We start from the raw sequence: 21,564 nt of genomic DNA, 5'->3' as shown, positions 1-21,564 counted from the left end.
TTTATTTTTTTGACTTAAGACGAGTTTAAGTTCACTACTTTTACTACTGTTGTCTGACCTGATTAATATACAGTGATTAACTAGAGATATATGGACTGAAAATCTTCCACACAGAGAAGTTTCTTACACTGTTTTATATAGAAAATAACAATCCTCATGCACCCTATAAAACCTGCCAGGCTTCTTGGGAGCAGGGGGCAGAAAATCAAATGCATGAGAGGCATTGGAAAAAACATCCAGCAAGGCAGACAAAACAGGAGGAATAGCCACAGGTTTAGGAGATTCCAACTCCAGCAACTCACAGTACCTGTTATGCGTATCAGAGACCGGAGCACAATTCCACTTAAAAAAATTCATCAACATAGACAGTGTGTCCCCAGAAAAAACTTTTTCAAAAGGAATATCAGGACTAATAGATTCCTCCTGCTCTGACCCATAGTCCAAAGGAGAAGGAAGTTGAGCAGAATACGTCAAAGATTCATCATCAGAATCTGACTCATTCTCAGAAAAATCCTGTTTTCTAGGCCCTTCAAAGGAAGTAGAAGACCAAGCAGGAGCAGGAACCAAAACCCCATGAGGAAGCTTTAAGGACATTAAAGGAAATAGCCCCTGAGTGAAGGCCTGATGCTCACTTTGTGGATATCTAGGAGCAGAAGAAACATGTTTAATTTTTTGTTTCGTTTGTAAGAGAACGTCCCCTCCAAAAAAACTGAGTAGGCTCAGTCCCAGGACAGCAGTCAAGAATTATAGTAGGAACTTCTTCCGCAAATAAAATTTGAGGAACTCCCCTAGGCATCTTGGAAAAAAATCAACTGTGGTTCCCCCAAATGTTCAAGAAAGATGTCTGCAAAGCCTCTTAAGACGTGCTGCCAGATAGATCCTCACTGGCCTCCAACACAGTCACAGCAGAGAAATTTGACAAAACAGCCAGGTGAGCCTCCAGGTTTGTAATGACCTTAGGAGAAACACCTGGCAGAGGCTGGACAGTGGAAGATTCCAGTCATACCTTTTTCACTTTCTTCTTCCCTGATGGCTGACCCTTGGGGCAGGAGATTCCTTCCATTGTATCCTTAGTGAGAAGCTTAAGATGCTGGTTCTTAAGATACAAGGAAAGGGAAGAAAGTCTACTGTGAAGGGTTTTTGGGACTAATGCCTGACTAATTGAACAAGATGTATGGTCATGAAAAGCTCCTAGCCAAAAAAGACAGTTGTGGTGGCCTTTATGGGGAATCTGTCTCTCACACTGGTATTTACCCTTCCTGGATGACATTAACCTCAAGGAGCAGAAAAAAAAAAACAAGAAAAAACAAAACCCCCAATGGGGCACTTATCTGCAACTGGTAAAACTCAGTAAACAGATGTAGGTAGCCATTGGAGAATGAAAATGCATTCATCTGGCAGAAAATGGATGCAGGTAAACAGACCAATGGTGAAAAGATGCATTCAAACTGGCAGCAAACAAGTTCTAATTATGGTAGACCTGAATATCACCTTTATGCCCTGTGCTACACAAGGAATGTTTGGGTGATGTTTGGCATACCTTAAAGAAACTGTAGTCTTTGATAGACTGGCCACATGTCGGCCTTCCATGGCAGGGAATCCCATATGTTGAGAATACTGCAGCAGTGAATGTAAGGATATTCTTTAGTTCTACCGGTTCTTTAAGCCTCTCTGGTAAATATACTCTACTGTATGTGCCTCAGACTTGTAGTTTCTTGTCCTGTCTTGTCAGTATTTCATTTTCAGATCATACTTCTGTAAATGAATATAATTTGCAATCTAGGAAGTGCCTTCTACAAAGACTTTCTGAACTATGTTTTTCAAAGATATGAGATGTGCTTCAGCATGAATTTATTTGCCAGATACTGATTTATGGTGCTGTAGTGACATGTATGGGAATTGGGCGGCCACGGTGGTGCAGCGGTTAGCGTTGCTGCCTCACAGCAAGAGGTTCTCTGGTTCAATCCTCGGCTGGGGTGCCTTCTGTGCAGAGTCTGCATGTCCTCCCTGTGGTCACGTGGGTTTCCTCCGGGTGCTCCGGTTTCCTCCCAAAGACATGCTGTAGGTGGACTGGACACACTAAATTGGCCCTAGGTGTGAGTGCGTGCATGTGTGTGCCTTCTGTGGAAGGTTGAGTGCAGGGCTGGCAACTCGGCACTATAAAACTCCACTGCCAATCATGAGCGGACAGTGATCCGCTGTGGCGACCCCTAACTGGGAAAAGCAGAAAGAAGAAGAAAGTGACATGTATGGGAATTCTCATCTCACAGTTTTAGAATAAAAGAATGCTTCATTTCAGGAACACAGTTTGCCACCATATCAACTGTAAATGGGTGGAAAGTTAAAAAGTAAATTGCCTGTTTTAGCTGCTCTACTGATGTGTGAGAATCAAACCAAAGTAAAGAATATGACAGAAATATATCAGGAGAGAGAGGAATATCGCTATAACACAAAGTGCAACAAACTGCCTGATTTACAAACAAGATAAATTAAGAATACAAAAGTCATGATGAAGACCAAAACTTGAAGCTAGTTTGTAAAGCAGCTGAAATAAGGCCCTGTATTATCCATGGAGTAGATGGAAAGCAGTACAGGAAGAACCACAGACATTTATTTAAGACAGATATGTTAGAATTCAAGGAAGAAGAGTAAACACGTGGTTGCAACCAGTATTATCACAAGCAAATAGAGGCTGTGAGAACTGTCATCATTTTGAGTGGAAGACAGAAACTATGCAAGTTGTGTCTCCAAGAAAAGAAGTACAACGAGTTATCCTGAAATGACGATCAGATGTCTGGAGAGAAAGAGGGAGAGAAAGAGCAGACCTATAAATTTCTCTAGCATTAGAAGATAACTAAAAACTCAGATAGAAAGTTCAAGAGTTACATCAAGATTAAATACTGAAAAGATTTATTAATAATGTATGCTCCTTGATATGAATAGCCTATGATGTGCTTGGTGTGCAGTTAAGATTAAAATGTAAGTGTAATGCAACCCAACACCCTAATAATGGGCGATTTCAACTACCCCACCATTAACTGGGAAAACTACTCATGTACCAACTCTTTTGCTCAACGTTTTCTGGAATTCATAAATTCCAATGCCCTGGATCAACTTATTCACACCCCCACCAGGGGCAGCAATATCCTAGACCTGGTCATTACCAACATGGGCAACCGATGTTCCACACCAGAGGTCAATTCTTCGTTGGTCAGATCCGACCACAAGCTAATCACCCTAGACATCCACATCCCCACCCCCTCCCCCAATTAGGGAAACCACCGTAAAAAAACTTCTCCAAAGCCAATTTCACACTTCTTAAGACAGAAGTGGCAAACTTCATGACACCCATGCAGACGGACAATAAAGGTACGACTGCTAAATCTTACACAAATACACTTTATAAGCACTTACACGAGTGCATGGATCATGCTATCCCTAATAGAACCAAGATGCTATCCTCCAAAAAAAGGAAGTCAATCTGGTGGTCCACTGCCATAAACAAACTCTACAACAGAAGAAAGAAACTGTTGCAAAAAAGAGTAAAATCCCATGACTGGAGGAACTCCCTGGTCAACCTCAGTAAGAAGCTGAGATCCCTCATAAAATCCTCCAAAGCTAGTTATGAAAACAAAATTGCCACTGACTCTAAAGACAACCACAAAGCATTTTATAGCTATGTCAAGAATCTCAATGGCAACACTCAGATATGCTCTGAGTTACAACACAATGGCACTAAATATACAGAACCAACTGATATTGCTAACATCCTGGCAGATAGGTTCAGTGCTAACTTTACCCTCTCTCGTCCCCTAGAGGGCCCATCTCTATACTGGAAGAATGCAAAGTTCCTGTAATCATGGCTGCACAGGTAAAAAACACACTCTCCAAAGCCAAGAACACAGCATCCATGGGACCTGACAATATCCCAGGCTGCATTCTACATGAACTACAGAATGAACTGGCACCCTACCTAAGTACCATGTTCAATCATAGCCTCACCTCAGGCTTTGTGCCCACTGAATGGCACACCGTGATGGTTATCCCACTCCACAAGGGGGAAGCCACGATGGACACTGGGAACTACTGCCCCATTAGCCTGATGAGCCTGGTCTGCAAGGCCATGGAACGCATCATCATGGAATGCATAAACAAAGACATTGGTAATCTCCAAACTCTGGACCCTACCCAGTTCGGATTTGTAAAAGGCAGATCATTTCTCCTAAACCTGATTGACTTCTCTGAAGCAGTCACCAAAGCATAGATGAGGGTAAAGTGGTTCACACAGCTTATCTAGATCTCACCAAGGCTTTTGACACCATCCTCTACTCTGGAATTATAGATAAGCTCACTAAACTAGGTATAAATCCCTATGTCACAAGATGGGTTGCCAACTGGGTCATGGACAGAACCCACACTGTAAAAGTAGCGGACTCCAAGTCCGACTTCAGACCAATGACAAGTAGAGTACCACAGGGTTCAGTCCTGGGTCCTCTCCTGCTTGGTATCTATGTCTCTGAAGTACAGGCTAATACAGAAGGTCTTTGGCTAACAAAGTTTGCAGATGACTGCAAACTAGGAGCCATAACTGAAACTCCTAACGATGTGGACATACCACAAAAGGGCCTCACTGAGACAGATACCTGGTGTCAAAGCCATGGCCTGAAGCTCAATGCCAAAAAGTGTTTTGTCATCCCCTTTGGTAAAAACTCTCTACCCATGAACTACTACATAGCTGGTAGGCTACTTAACACCAAAAATGTGATAAGAGACCTTGGGACACAGGTGGACAGTAGTCTCTCCTTTGATAATCACATTGCCACAGTGGTCAGGAAATCCTTCTACGTGGCTCACCTCATCACAAAAGGTTTCTCATTCAGAAAAAAGGAGGTCATTGTTACCCTCTACTCATAACTCATTAGACCCATTATAAAGTACAACGCCCCTTTTGGTATGTACCACACAAGACATCTACAACAATTGGAAAGGCCACAGAAATACCTCACAAAGAGGATTACTGGCCTCAAACAGATGCTCTATGCAGACCATCTCAAAAAACTCCAGCTTTACTCTGTCGCATATCGCCTACTCAGAGGGGATCTCTGCCTAACATACAAAGCTATGTCAAACCCTGAGCTGTTGGACATGCTCCACTTAAAGAAATCCCAATCCCTCCGAGCTACATGCTCTAGGGACCTAAACCTTGTCACCACAATAAACAGAACATGCTGGAGGGATAGATTCCTGTCCCAGAGACTTCCCATACTCTGGAACAGACTACCAATCTATGTCAAACAGAGCTCCTCATTAGCACTCTTCAAGAAAAATCTTGATGATTGGATGGGAAATAGGAAATTCACCCCAGGGATCACTTCTGTGGCTCTGCTCGACAGGGGCACAGGAAAATAATTTTCTTGGGTGGCGAAAGCCAGGGTACATTTTTGGCTAGCCTTATATAGGCCCTAGGGCCAATAGCCTAGTACCTACCTATGAACCTATGTAATGCATGTTCCCCATTTAAAGTATACATATCTATCTATACCTATATATGTATGTATGCATATATATATATATATATATATATATATATATATATATATATATATATATATATATATATATATATATATATATATATATATATATATTTATAGCTATATAGATATATACAGCTGTAGATATATACAAGGTATTTGCCAGGGGGACTCATATTAGCATTAGTGATATTTATGGACAATAATGACTTACACTATTCCAGAAAATGCAAAGGAAGATAGCAGTAGAGCACAATGAATTTATGGAGATATAGGTAGATTGTAACCTTTATTTGTTTTGTTTGTTTATTTGTGTATTTATTTATTTAATTTGTTCCCCCACCCAAAGGATTTGCCTGATATCTCCATTTCCAATACCCAGTTGACCCATTCATTCTGGGGCCATGGGAGCTGGGTACTCCCAGACTGGGTGTGAAACCTACAGCCCATTTTATTCCTGTCTGGAAGTTCTGATCATGTTTCCATTCCCTGGTGAGAGTTGTGGGGTAGGGAGAGGTTCATTTTACCCTTTCCCTTTGGGAGTAATTTCTTGGAATGTCTGACAAGCTTGCACGTGCAGTCAACTAAGGGGAAACTTGTCTCTTTATATTTGAGTCTCATCAGCTATGATGACCTTTATTTCTGTTTTTTTTTTTTTTTACTGGGCTTAGATGTCAGAGCTCTACTAAGTATAGTTCAATGGCTGTTTTGATTCCCAGAGAATATAATTCAATCCATGCAAGGTGTTAAGCTTTCTTAGTTCATTAATTTAAAAAGTTGGATAAAGCATTGAATATTATTTCTAAGGCATGTTTCTACTCCAATGCCATCATTTCTTTGTCTTTCCCACAGTACTGATTGTACCACTCTTTTCAGGCACTTCATTACCATCACCTCTGGCTTTTCACCTACTCTTCGTTCACTGCCCAGGTTTATGTACTATACAGAAGTATTGGTCACTGCGCTGTTTTGTTCACCTTACTTTTCAGCTTCTTTGTTCTTCTTCTGTCACATACTACCCTTGACATTCTATTACAGCTAGCTTTGACTTCCTCATTCAGACTTTCCTTTTCCTCAAACATCCCTGCAAGATATTTGAAGCTGTTAACCTGTTTAACCTCATATTTCAGCTTCCTCATTTACCCCATTTACTCCATGGCATCTGTCTTGGCTGTACTCAGTTTTGTCCAATGTGCATTCAGTTTTGCTGTTCATTCCCCTATCATTTGCTGACCTTCCTTTTCATAGTCTGTTTGTAAAGCCACATCATTTGTATAGAACATATTTGCTAAGCTGTCCCCTCCAACTTGTTTTCTGATGTAGTCCATCATCACTATGAACAGTGGGCTCAGAGCTGAACCCTGATGCACACCTCCTCCCACTGGGAAGCCCTGAGCTGAACCCTGATGCACACTCCCTCTTACTAGTGACCACTCATTGAGTCCAAGCACTAGTAGTACTTGTGTCATTCAGAACTTGTACAAAACCTGTACTATTTCTACCAATGTTTCTGGGACCTTGAACCATTACAGGACTGCCTAAATATTCTTTCTTGAGAACTTGCCATATGCTTTCTCCAAGTCTAGGAATGTCCATTTGGATTTTTTCTTAGCTCTAGCTTCTTCTCAACTATCTGTTTCACTGCAAATATCAGGTTTTTTGTTCTGCATCCTCATATGAATCCAAACTTCTCATCTCCTGTTTTACTTTCTACTACTCTGTGTCTTCATTCATCAGTCACCCTCTCCAGCAGTGCAGCTAGGGTGGGATGAAGGGGTAAGCTACCGTGTGCACAAAGTGTTGGGGGAACAATCAGCTAATCCCAATCATTCTAGTGCATACCAGCATTTAGAAATAATTTTACTGTTAATGAGATTGACGAAGATATGCTCCATGATTCCACAGACAATGGGATAATCCATTGCATCCACTGGTACAAACAGTTCATATGAAGGAGGAGTGTAAGCAGGCCATCAGGAATAATAATGCTAAATATGAACTGAATATAGATAAGTGTATGAAGAATAATCAGAATACTTTTTTCAGCTATATGAGTACTAGAGGTAATGTCCAATACTGCAGTGAAGTCAAAGTGACAGCACTACTTATTTTGATATCAAAGACATAGCAAATATCCCAGCTAACAGTTTTAACTCAAACTTCTCCCTTCCCTCACACTCCACTGCACTCACCTATAAATCTTTTAACTCTGTTCCTCTCATTAATACTATAGATGGGATCCTGGGAGTTACTACCAAAACTAAAAACAACTCCTTGAGCCCAGACAGTATTCATAAAGTATATTATTGCTGAAGCCATCCTTATGGATTTTAATTTCCGCTTCTCCACAGAGCATGCACCTGTACTGTAGAGAACAGCAGCTGTGATACATCATGGCTGTATTGCAAATTATGTTGGGAATTATCTCAATAGCTTCTTTATTGCAATATCTGTGGAATCATGGATCAAATCTCAGCCAATTTCATTAATAGTGAAATCAGTAACTTAAAAACAGTAAATCTAAGTCAGCATGGTTTTGTGGAGGGTAAATTAAGCTTGCTTGCTTAATCTGGTTGATTTTTTTGAGGGTGTAACTAATGCTATTGATGGGGGGTCATTCTGTTCCTGCCACTTATCTTGACCTTGCTAAGACATTCATTGTTATTCCCAATACAGGTATTTTGGACAGACTTTCCAGATTAAATATTAGCCCCTATATTATTTGATGTATTGCTGATTTTCTATCTGATCATAGACACAGAGTGAGAGTTGATGGACCCTTCACTAACATGGACTTCTCTGATTTGAAGACACATGTTTACATGTGGTTGACCAAGTCTGTAGATAACTGTAAACCAGTCGTCACTGAACTTCCCCACAGACTCTTAACAGAATCAGCACCTAGTATTCTGACCATGACCTTAGACTTACTGCAAAACTTTAATGAGGTCACATTTAGGGAGCAAGTCTTTCCCATTGTTTGTCACATAAATAGAACCCTGTTTAAGGTCAATGCAGTCATTATAGAGTTAGGCATATCTGTTATCAATGAACTGTCTTTTGTTCAATAAGTATCATTCACAGTAAAGAAATCTTGTTACACACTGCACAGTTAGTTATCAAAGCTATATCCTCAAGCTCTAAAGAAATCTCTGTTTGCATTTTTCCTTTCTTATGGTGTAGATCACTGAATGTATCACTCAAGTTTGTATGCATTTTACCAAAAAACGTATCCTAACCGTTGAGATCTCGGTATTTCTTAACCAAGAGAATTGAAGGGCTAGGCTTCCATAGCTATCAGGATAGATTAAAATGTCTTTCACATTTTTCTGTCTCATACAAACTTTTGGGCCATGCAAAACCCCATTTCATTACATTTTCATCACCACTAAACTCTGGCAATGTTAGGAAGACTCTACTCAAAACTCTCAACTTACATCATAACATAAATGGGACCTCTTGGATGGATAGGTTCATTACTGAAAGGATTCCCTACAGTGGAACAAACTGCCCTTGCATATTAAGCAGCTTAACATATTGACCTCCTTCAAGTTATGTCTTGACTGAATGGATTTACATAAATTTACTTGAGGGATTAGAAATCTGATGCTTATCAATAAGAGAGGTAAACTTACCTGAGAAACTTAGGGTGCATGGCTTGGCTGTGTATCATTGTTCAAATTACCTGCTTAGTACTCTCCTATGAACTACGAATGTATATGAATGTTTCAGGCAGAAGCGTGGACTGACCAGTGGGGTTTTATTAATTCAAAAATCCATTTTCTAAGCAATTGGCAGACAGTACCATACCACTGTTGGGTGTTGGTTATGCTTAGAGTTATTCAGACTTAGCCTGAAGTTTGGTATCTTGAACTTTGCCCTCACGACTAAATCACGCCAGGTATGAGTTAATCACAACATAATCTGCACCAAAATGTGGTATATTGCTGTAGTTTATTTTGTTGTATAAATAGACTAAAAGAATGGGAAATGTTGCTGCACATGAACATCTGATCCAATGTGCTCAAATAGGTTTCTGAAATACAGAAACAGAAAGCTATTTATTTATTTGTTTGGTTACTTCTTCTGTTAAAAATTGAACTTTCTCTGCAGAGACTTAGGAAAAGCAAAGTTTAATGAGACAAAGTAAAGTAAGAATGAAATAATGAAAACAATAACAGAGTAACTTTAAGGGACATCTTTCCTCACATGTTAACAATTTGCCCTATAGAGTTCAGTTCTCAACACATTCATTTAGACTCAGTATATAATTACAAACCATACATTTATCTATCTTCTGTATCAGCTTTATCCCATTCATGGTCCTGAGGCAACAGTGATGATTGCTGCCAGCAATCAGCACATAGTACATGCAGGTCTGGATGGATACAAGTCTCTTAGACTCTTACGCCAACACTAACATGCCAAACTAAGGTCAGTTTAGTATATTTATTCCATCTATTAGAATAAATCTGATCAAATGTACATTCATAACGTCATACAATGTAGTTCTACATGTGCCTTGCTTTCTTATACATTGGATTCATGTCATGTAACCAAAGTCATTTAAACCAAATACCATTTCGTTAAAAATAAATGGCTGAAAATACTTATGACAATTTTTACAAAATGCTTTACCCCTACCCCCATGTGAGGGGAAGACACCCAACTTATATATACTAACAGCAACATCACTGATCACCAAAACTGTTCATTCAATTATTTTCAATCAGATGGCATTCAGGCTAAATGCCTATGGTCACTTGACTGTATCCCTTATACTGTTCATAGGTTAGTACCAGGCTAACTACCCTTGTGGGTTGTTTTCAGCCCAGCTAATCATCTCATGTGAGAATCAAACCCTGCAGCTTGTGCTTTTAAAGTAAAGACTTTAACGATTATGCCAACATCACAACTCTAAAAAGTAAGTAATAAGCTAGCTGTATTTACAGGACATTTGAAATCTAGCTAGTTTCCTTTCAAAGGTCAAAACCAAACTCTGGATCTTGTGCTTTTGAGATAAGCAACTTAACCACCATGCCAAATGTAATTCCCTATAAATTTGTACTATAAATGGTGAGTGAACATATCTTGTTGAAATATAATTTATGAAAATTCCTGACCATATAAATGTTAGAGTTCTCTGTATATATTTTCATATTCATATCTTCAGATGAGATGTTAAACTGAGGTCCCCTCTGCTTGACTTGAGGTTAGCTCAGGTTAATGCAAAAGATCACAAAGTGCCAATTGAAAAGAGTAGGTTATTTTATTGATTGATATCACTTATATACAATATATATATATATATATATATATATATATATATATATATATATATATATATATATATATATATATATAGGTAGATAGATAGCTATGGGTCTACTTCATTTCATGGAAAGCTCATTTCATTGAAAATGAAATCACTGGGAGCAATTCACTGAAAGCTCACTTCACTGAAAACTCATTTGACTGAAACTCATTTCATTGAAAGGTATATATGGCCTTGTTCCAACTGTGGTGCGATCCTGGAGTTAGTATTTATAGTAAGGGGGTGGGGGTGAAGCCCCTTTCATACTTTGGTTATATATTATCTTCTGGAAAGAGTTATTTATTGGACTTGTAAGTATCCATGTGTATAGTTTAAAACATTTATAATATATAGGGGGTAAGCCCCCCACACCCCATTACTTTATATACTAACTCTAGGGTTGCACTACAGTGGGAAAAATGGATGTTATGTCATGTTTCCCCTTGCATCTATTTTATATCTTTCACAAAAAACAAAATTAGATCCACAGGGACAACCAGGTACCTCAAGATACTAGAAGGAATCCAAATATATAGAAAAATAAAGGCAGGCTGCAGGTCTCTTCCAAAAGCTTTATTAAAAACTTTTTTAAAAAATAGGGCTTTACGTAGGTAGTCATTTTGATGTTGAGTTTTTAATTGTATATATTGATGTATGTGTTTAATAGAGTTTAGTATGTGTCAATGTGTAAAAGAAGTATTAGCAAGCTTTATTTAAGGTTTTATGTACACACACACACACACACACACACACACACACACACACACACACACACACACACACACATATATATATATATATATATATATATATAGTATAAAAGTGCTGTTTAAGTTCTTTAAGGTTTGGTATCACTTTAAGTGCTCATTTAGATAATTGAGAGATACATATTATAAATGTAGGGATGTTTTTAGTTCTTGTATACACCTGAAGAAGCCAGTTGGTGAAAGCGCTTGTGTTATCTGTGAATAAAGCTTTTGGAAGAGACCTGCAGCCTGCCTCTATTTTTCTATATATTTTATATCTTTGTCCTTATCCTGTGTTTTACCCTGTTTTTCTTTCTCCTTTTTGATATTCTTGTCATGAACTAAATGTTGTGTATCTTCTTTTTCTACAGTTTGTACATCTTCTTCACAATGTCACCAAGTATGTCCAGTATTTCCATTTTTTTGCATTTCAAATCACATTTTTTGCTTCATGTCCTGTTTTATCACAAATAAAACATTTTTGTTTGTCACATTCACTAATTAAATGATTATCTTTGCCAAAAAAACAAATAAATAAATAAAATTAAATTAAAACAATAAATAAAAAAAAAACATGTTTTAGGCTGTCCTCTATATTTCACAAACCCTCTATTACCATTCACATTAATTACACTAGGAATATGTTTCACATTATCACTTTCCATTTTTAGAATAACCCCACATTCCCATCCCCCAGTCCATAAACCTCTTTCATCATATATTATTTTTGTGCTCATAACGTCTTTGCATGAAGTCATTAATTCAAATTGTTTCCTTCTATTTGTGTTCTAAACTAAACCATAACATTCTTCTGTATATCTTTTGAAACAATGGTATCACGTATTCAGTCCAGGGATTACAGTTCTTTTTTGCTCATATTTTTCTAAAAAATTCTCTATAAACTGGACTGTTTAAAAAAAAAATGTCACAAAACATTTCTTTATTAATAAGAATAAAGACTCTTACCTCATTTGCTGAAATACTCAATGGTGCAAGTATAAAGTCCCATACTTCATACCTGTCCAGTCCTTTTTCTTTTTTACTGCTTAATCTTACAACACATTTTTCTTCACTTCCTTTACCTCTTTGAATCATCTTCCTCCCTCTTTTACTGTCTGTGTATAGGATTTCTTTTTTTGTCGATTCCTGTGCTGTATTTTCTTCCTGTATTATTTTGATGATCTCACCCCATGATGCTGTTACCACACTCACTGATTCACCCTGGTTGATAAGCTCTTTTACATAAACATCCTGAAACCCTCCAGATTGAAGGGTTGTAATAATGCTTTCCTGTTGAGTGTCTCCTTCTTCATCCAACAGTCTTTTTTGAAATAAATCCTCTGAATCTGGTACTGCTTCATCTATGACATTTGGTTCATTCTTCTTCTTGGTTTCTCCATTGTCTTCGGATACATACAACTTTTCCACCTCCAGATCACTTACTTGCCTTTCTTGCAAAGGCTCCTCCATTTCCATACTTATTTTATTATTTTCCACTTTGCTTTCTCTTTGGCAATCATTTGCCGTACTTCTCCCTCTTTTCTAGGCTGCCTACACATCTGCAATGGAAACAGGAATTAAAACGCACCTCTCTCGATTGTGTCCCCCTTCACTACGAGTAGGGGAAGTTCCCCAGTGCTCTGGCCAAATTTCTTCTTGTAATAAAAATAGCACCTTAGGTCATAACCCAGTTAACAAACAAGCAATAAATAATATTATAAAACCATGGAGAATAATGTACTCATTGACTAATTTTTCTCTTGGAAATAGTATTTGTGTGCGGAGCCTGAAAAAGTCCTCTGAAATGTGTATTCTTCCCTAGTTAACAAATAAATAAATTAGCACAGTATACCCTTCATGTGGGAAGAACCTGCAGATCCCAATAAAATCTCCATACATATATATAAACATGCAAGCCTACACAGAAGATATGCTAGCTGAAGTTATACATTTTAATTTCTTGGTTTAATAATTCTGGACAAAACCAACAATAATGTGGAGACAAAAGCCCAAAATCAAGTTCCTTTTTTAAAAATATTATTCTGAATAACTAAGATGTTAATAGAACAGTAGTGAGGAAATCATTCTATATTGTGCAACTTATAAACAAAGGTATGGAATCTAAATCCAAGGAAGTCATTATTCCACTGTATTCAGCACTCATCAGACCTATAATTCAGTACAATGCCCACTTTGGCATGTACCTAACCAGGCATATCCAACAACTGGAACATCCACAGAGGTTCCTCACTAAAAGAATAAAGAGCTTAAGTAAAATGTCCTATGCAGACTGACTAAAGGCTCTATCCCTGTATTCTTTCTCCTACAGGCTTTTGAGGATGAACTATGCCTGACATACAGGGCATTCTCAAACCCCACTCTGATGGATCTCCTGCATATCTGCAAAGCAAACAGCACCAGAATTAACAGTTCTAAAGACTTAAAACTTACCTGTGATATAAATAGGACCTGCTGGAGAGACAGTTATGTATCCCAGAGATTACCCCATCTCTGGAACAGGCTCCCCATCCACGTAAAGCAGAGTTTTTCCCTAACCCAATTCAAGTGCAACCTGGACAACTGGATAGGGAACAGGAAATTCATCCCTGGTTTGGCAGCTATGTCTCTAATGGATACAAGCAACCTGTAAATCATTCATCTCACAGGCCCTATCTTGTAAATTTTAATTTCCCAAGCCCCTATTTACATGTATGAAGGGTATCAGAACTTGTCAGAGATTTGAAATGCATGGCTAGGCTTATAAAGGCCCTTGTGGTTGTTAGCCTAGTAAACACCTATGAACCTATGAACAACAGGTTTTGCATCAATATGGATTTTCAGAACAATAAGAAGTATGAAACCATTAAGTCAGGCAGTATTGGCTGACTGAAATCATCAGTGATTTGCTGGGCAAAATATAATGCAGAATCAGGGACAGTTGAGAGGTATGATTGAGAATTAATTCTCCAGAGATAAAAGCGCTATGATCTAACTACTGCACAAGAAAAAAAAAATAATTTGTTGATCCACATTCCATACCTCAAAACTCTGATCTCTTTTTCTGTGAACCTTCTTCATTACTCGTATATTCTCACTGTCTCATACTTTAAAAAGTCAGGCAAGTCTAACATATGCAGGATAATTAAAAGCTAGGATATACAACACTGCCCCTGATTATGTGAACATACATGCAGAATGATATTAATAAGGAAACATAAAGCTCCCTAGTTCTCTTATATTTTACAACCTCCATCTAGCATGTACTTCTTTACAGAAACACAGTTTTGCCCAGTGTTGGTTGTCCTGTCCTGCCTGGGTCCATAAGGGTGGTGCAACAGAAATAAAGAAGAAGAGGTCATTCTAGACTTCTGTTTGGCAAAAGGATTGATAATGGTCAATACATGGTTCAGAAGGAGAGACAATCATAAGATCACATGCAATAGTAACCAGTGTGCAACACAGGTAGACTTCCACCTAGTAAGAAAAAGGTATTGGGATAGAATGAGGAATTTCAAAGTTATCTTCAGTTTAAACATCAGCCCATAACATAAACCACTGGTGACAGCAGTCACCCATAGCAGTGGTCCAAAAAGGCTCTAAGGTCAACAGAGACCAGGTTGAACACTAGAAAGTTGATGGGCTAAGGTTCTAGCATGTCAGGAAGAAGAGGAAATAGGTCAAGTCAAACAAGAATGATAGCATTTCGAAACAGCATGTGTGAAGATTATAGAAGAAATACGTGGCTGAGCAATGTATGTAAATAAATTACACAAGGACAACTGGTGATGGAATGCAGAAATCCATGAAGTTATCAAAACAAGAAAAAGAAGGACAGGAAAAAGTGGGAGATAGGAAAGACAGACCAAGCTAAGAAGGAATACAGGTTGGTTAACAAAGAGGCTAAAAGAGCAATTACAATAGCAAAGAACAAGGCCTGAGATGTACACTACCAGAATCTAAACAGGGATTCAGTAGAAAGCACAAAATAACTCTTCATATTGCAAGACAAACATAGAAAGATAAAGAAGATTACCATCAGACACCATTCATAAGGGATGCCGGCAACAACCTGCTCACTAGTTCATAGGACATCAGTGTGAGATGAAATGAGTACTTCCTGCAGCTTCTGAATGAAGACAACCCCACAGAAGCTGTAGTGCCCCAGACACAGCCTACAATGATAGAGGAAGAAGAATCAGCACTAAAAGAAGTAGGAAAATCATCAAGGAAAATGAGGTCAGAGAAAGCAGCAGCTTTAGATGAGCTCATATTAGATATGCTGAAGAAGTGGAGTGGGTTTGGGGAGAAATGGCTCATGAGGTTACTCTTAGCAGTATGGCAAGAGGTGCATGTTTCAGTTGATTGGAGAATAAGCTTTCTAATGCCAGAACAAAGGAGAAATTCATAACTGTGGGTAATACAGAGATTATCACACTGTGTAACACACTGAATGAAAGTACTGGAGAGTGTGACTAATAAATTAATATGCAGAGTACTAGAAAGCAAGATTGGAGATGAGCAGTTCTGATTCAGATCAGGATGCAGCACAACTGATTAATGTTTGCAATGAAACAAAGAGTGGAGAAGACAATGGAGTTGAGGAAAGGGAATCGATTTACTTGGAGAAAGCATATAACCAGGTCCAATGAATGCTGATGTGGGCATTCCTGTGATAATTTAAAGTCCCAGAAACATTTGTAGAATTAGTGCAGACTACTTACAGGGACCCAATGATATAAGAAATAAAAACACATTTTGAACTCACAGAGGGGTTCCTAGTGGGAATGAGTTTGCTTCAGGGTTGAGCTGTGAGCACACAGCTCTTCATACTGGTAATGGACTACATTGACAAACAGGATGGCGGAGACAGATCAACAAAGCTACTGTATGCAGAAAACATGGTATTACAAGCAAATTATGAACAGGAATTTCAGAAAATAATAGTGGAATGGAATGCAGAACTGAAGGTGCATCATTTGAAACTAAAGCAAACAAGAATAGTTCCCATGGCAGCAACTGGAGGAAGTCAGAAGGAGCTGAAAATTGAGAAAGAAGGGAAATAGTGGAACAGGTTAAAAACTTCAGGAATCTGGAAGAAGTGGTTGAGGAGAAGGAAGGCCTGCATGATGAGGTCAAAGGTGAATCAGAGGGTCTGCATCCAACTGGCAGGGGTGTAACTACGCATACTCAGTGTATTGAATTGAGTACATTTTCTCCAAGAATCTCTCTGAAAAATTAGCTTAAGAAGTATAGCAACTGTCTAAAGTAGAGTGTACTATATACAGCTGTACAAAACATGCTTACATGACAGGAATACAGCTATATAAATAGCATTTTATAGTTAAAAGTGACAACTGTTGACCAGTGTGCCCCTTAAAGAAGTATATAGGGGTAGCATTTTGATGGTTGAGTACATTTTTAAATGCTTGTGGGTGGTAGGGGTATGAGGCCTATGTGCAAAATGTAAATTTCTGGCTAAAGACTTGCCAACTGGTACAGGATTTCAGGGGTAGTGTATGACAGATGAAGTGCTAAAGATTCTGAAAAGTGAGGAACAAATTAATATGATAAACATGACAGGCATAACATAGTCTTATCATGATTAGTGTTCTGGACATTTTCTCTTTAGTCATTGGAAACTACTGGTATTATGAGACTGCGTTTAACTGAAGTTTGCATACAACTTTTATTTTGCATATTTTTGGCAAAAAATTAAGCATGTTATGACATTGAGTATTGCAAAGTATTTGAACAGCTCAGTCAGAAATGTTTGATTTTTCTTTTCTGTTTCCTTAAAACTTGCTATGCCTTAATTGTAGTATCACTGCTTAAGATAAAAGTAAGCAGTTTGTCATTCAGTACTCTAAAATAGGAAGGCTGACATTTAAAAAAGAAACTACAAGAGCACTTTAGCAATTATATGAATGCAAACTTATAAATTCAACAGTTAGTATTTGATTAAAAAACTAAAAGAATACCAATTGTTTTGGAAAACTTTACATTCACAGCAGCAGTTAACAGTTCTGAAAAGGATTTCAATAAGGATGTATTTCATTTAAATTGGACATCCCTCTGCACCCAAGTATATAGATGGAAAGTGAAGTGCATGTATAATTTTTGTTACTATACAAAGCTGTACTTGACATTTGAAAAGCATTGCTTTCTATATTTCAGGGGCTGACACCGATTCTTAACCATTTAACTGAATTATGTAATTAACCTTCCTCCTAGACGGTTATAATTTCATCTGTGTTTGGTGGGCAGGTGGGTAAAGGACAGCAGTGATTGGCTGCACTGGGTATTGGGAATTTACATTTACTGTCTATACAGGAATGATACGATTCTTTAGAAATTAGTGAAAATGCTGGTTTTCAAATATACAATATTTTATTGTCGGTTTTGGGAATTAATGACAATTTTCCAGCAAGATAACTTACCCTAATTCTGCACTTTCTTTCATCAAACTGAAAAATGATCCAAGATACACAGGACTGACAGAGGGGCTAGGACTGATTTTCTTTACACAACAGACTCAGATAAATTTAATTTACATTTGGAAGCTATTACATTATATAAAAATGCAAAAGCAGTATATGGATATTTTTTGCATTATCTATCCCAAGTTTTTTTTGTCAACACTTTCTTGTTTTATTGTTGAATTAAGAATGCATAGATAATAAAGGTGCACAAGGTATTTTCTTGGTACATTGTAGCCATTAGGGAGTCTTGTTCATCTTTCACGCATCTTTGCAATTAATTTATTTCTGTTTATGTTTATATTGTCAATACTGAAGTTACAGGTGCAGATTCAATAAAACCTACATGATCTGCTAAAACCATGTTCACATTACGGCATGATGCACACACGGTAGAGCACTGTTTTGTATCCAGTAAGTGGCTCTAAATGGTGCGAAGAGGTGCACAAACATGGTAAACATCGTGGCATGCTAATTACAGTATAAACAGTTGAATTTTACGTTAAGCGACCAATTCAAGATATAGGAGCTATTCAACAAGCTATAAAGCAATTGTGTCAACTTAGTGTAGGTTTCCCTGTGAATTCCAAAACCTATTGGAATACAGCCACAGAAGGTACTCTACACAGGACATTGTTAGGGGATGCAGTTGCTGTTATACATTTGTATGTGCTACAGGCAAAAGTGCTGCTACTGCTGCAGCAAGTAGACCCTGGCCAAGAAGGAAAAGGGAATTTAGACCCCTGTTAACTTACCACAGTCTACATGATGTGGAAATTGCAGAGTGCCACAGGGTAGATAGAGACACACTACAGGAACTCTGCAACCTCTGTCATCCATAACTGAGAGCAAGGGTAAACTGAGGGGAACCAATACCTGTGGAGAGTAAGGTATGTGTAGCACTTACAGTTTTAGTTACAGGAACCTTTCAGAGGCCAACAGGGCATATGCTCTGGCTATTACAGGCATTGGCATCCAGGATCCTACATCAGTTCCTGAATGGTATGCTACAACATGCCACTGACTGCATACAAGTTTCCCCATATACACATGAAAATACCAGGATGACTATACAATTGCAAGAACAAAACTCTTGAAACCCAACTTGTGATGTGGAAATACTCAAACAGTACTTGGCTCCCCTACTGCCAAAACAACAGGAAAATGACAATTTGTAGAATCCAATGGACAACACATAGTTCACCTGCACCAGTGCTTCCTGCACAATTTTCACAAAATGTGTACATATGTATGGCTCAAAAGTAAATTGTCTACAATTGCTAGACAACCTTCAATGTGTCCAGTACTCCCCTGGTGGTGTCTATGGGCATTCTTAGAAACATTACACTCAATATAGTGCTTTACATTGCAATAGAATAATACAGAAAAGAATGTAAGGTAACCTGTTTTAACACTAACACTTATAATAACAGTTAATAAGGTAGTGTATCTGTGGAAGTCAAGGCATGGCAAAAATGGTTATGCCAAGAATGAGTTACAAAAAGTGTATTCAGATAACGGTTTAATCCCCTAGTGCATATAAATCACAGTTCTTTCCATAACACGTGAATAAATCTAGCATTTAGCTGAGAAATGCAAGCATACTTTAGCAATGTCAGAAGCCTTCTAAGCATATAAATCTAAAGGAATGTCAATCCTCTGTGTTCTACAAATACACAGTTCTTCTCACCTTCAAGTTCCCTTGTTATGGTGTAGAATCATGCCTCTGAACACAGTGAAGATACAAATGATGTGTGAACTCATTAGAATTACTGAATCCCAAACCCAAACTTTTGCCTTCATGTAGTAGATGCAAACATAGTCAAGGCACGACCTCAGAGTTTGTTGCTAATGGATCGCAACTGGTAATGCTTAGTGGGAGGGAGAAGGAATACACAACTATTCAGACTCTCTTACCTGCAATGGGTATGTCAGCCAGATTGCACTTATAGGCTGTAGCAGTAATTGTATCAAGGATTTAAATGAAAGTGAATAGCACACATTTCTCATTTTCTGTTCGCTAATAGCCAAACTCCCCTGCTTTGTTGAAAACTATATATTATTGTCATTTATTATTCTCATACATTTTAAGGACAATGACAAAAAAATGCCTTACAGACTGCATGTCTGAGATCACTGCTCAGATAAGAGAAGAATGAGCACAATATAAAGATGAGACAGAGCTGCATTGATGCAGACAATACTCATAAATGGTTGTGTGGTCAGTCATTGCACTAAATATGTAATTAACACATGTACAAACAACCAAGAGTATACAAATGTATATGTCTTGTTAATACTGTGGATGAAATGGGACTTGCTTGTATGCGCAATGATTTGCATTCCTGCTACAAAGCTGTTTCTGTGGAAAAGATGGGTGAAGTCTTCAGATACAGTGAGGACCAAAAAAGGCATGAAATAACCATGGACTTTTTCATAACACAGACAGAAACCAGAAGAACAAGTCATAAGGACATTAAAAATAACACTGGTTTAAAAGAGTATACAAATTGGACAGTATGTTTTCACTGAGGGGTGCCGTTTAGACTGTGTGTGCTTTAATCTACTCATCTGTCTAGCTATGTTATAAGAGAATTGAAATAGCTCTGACAGAATTAACTGGCAAGAATTTGTTCTGAGAGAAATAAAGTATAACAGATACAGTAGTATAGAGTTTGGTCACTTTTGGACAGTTTCTTCAGTGGTGAAATAAAGACCTTCTTCAGTGACATTTTTTTTTCAGTGGTGACATTTCTTCATTGGTGAGCCTTGGCCAGTGACTGTGATCACATATCTGTTACCAGCAGTTAATCTTACAGAGGGATCCCTACTACTTACTACGTTAGTTCAACAGACTGACAGTTCCAGTGCTTTAACAGAGAAACAGTTCCAGTTCCAGTACTTCGTTGGTGGACACAGAGCACCGCCGTGGAAGCTGTCCTGTGTCGGACCACCTACAATTCATCTTTAGAGAAACACCATCCTTTTCCAGATTGACTTCAGCCTGATCACCTGCTTGTTTTCTGCATAAATTACAGTACTTTCTTCACAGTTATAACATGGATGCAAGTACAGACAGTTAATTTTACAGTGCCCACTTATTGTATATATAAATTTACATGGTTTAAACCTTCCGTGTCAGACATGAAATGTAAATCTGAAATGTTTGATGTTCAGACATTAGATAACAGTTGTATTTGTAACTGTAAAAATGCCTATAATCCGCATACAAAATGTACAGCAATTCATAAAGACTGTTTTTTATGTGGAAGTAACTTTCCTAACTTCTGTCTATCTTGTCACAGGAGTCTAGTATGTAAGCCATACCATAAGGTATATCCTATTCTGCTCAACAATCTCTTTGATTCTTGCTTTGTTAGTTCTCCACATATACAACAGTTAAATGTACCTTCTGCAGTCAAATAAATCTCATACAGTACAAGTGTATGCAATTATTGTCAGTCATGTAACAGACTACGTAAACATGTCATTTA

Source organism: Protopterus annectens, chromosome 2.part2 (genome assembly GCF_019279795.1).
Source record: "Protopterus annectens isolate FY-2018-M chromosome 2.part2, PAN1.0, whole genome shotgun sequence".
NCBI lineage: Eukaryota > Metazoa > Chordata > Ceratodontiformes > Protopteridae > Protopterus > Protopterus annectens.
This window is presented reverse-complemented; position numbering follows the sequence as displayed.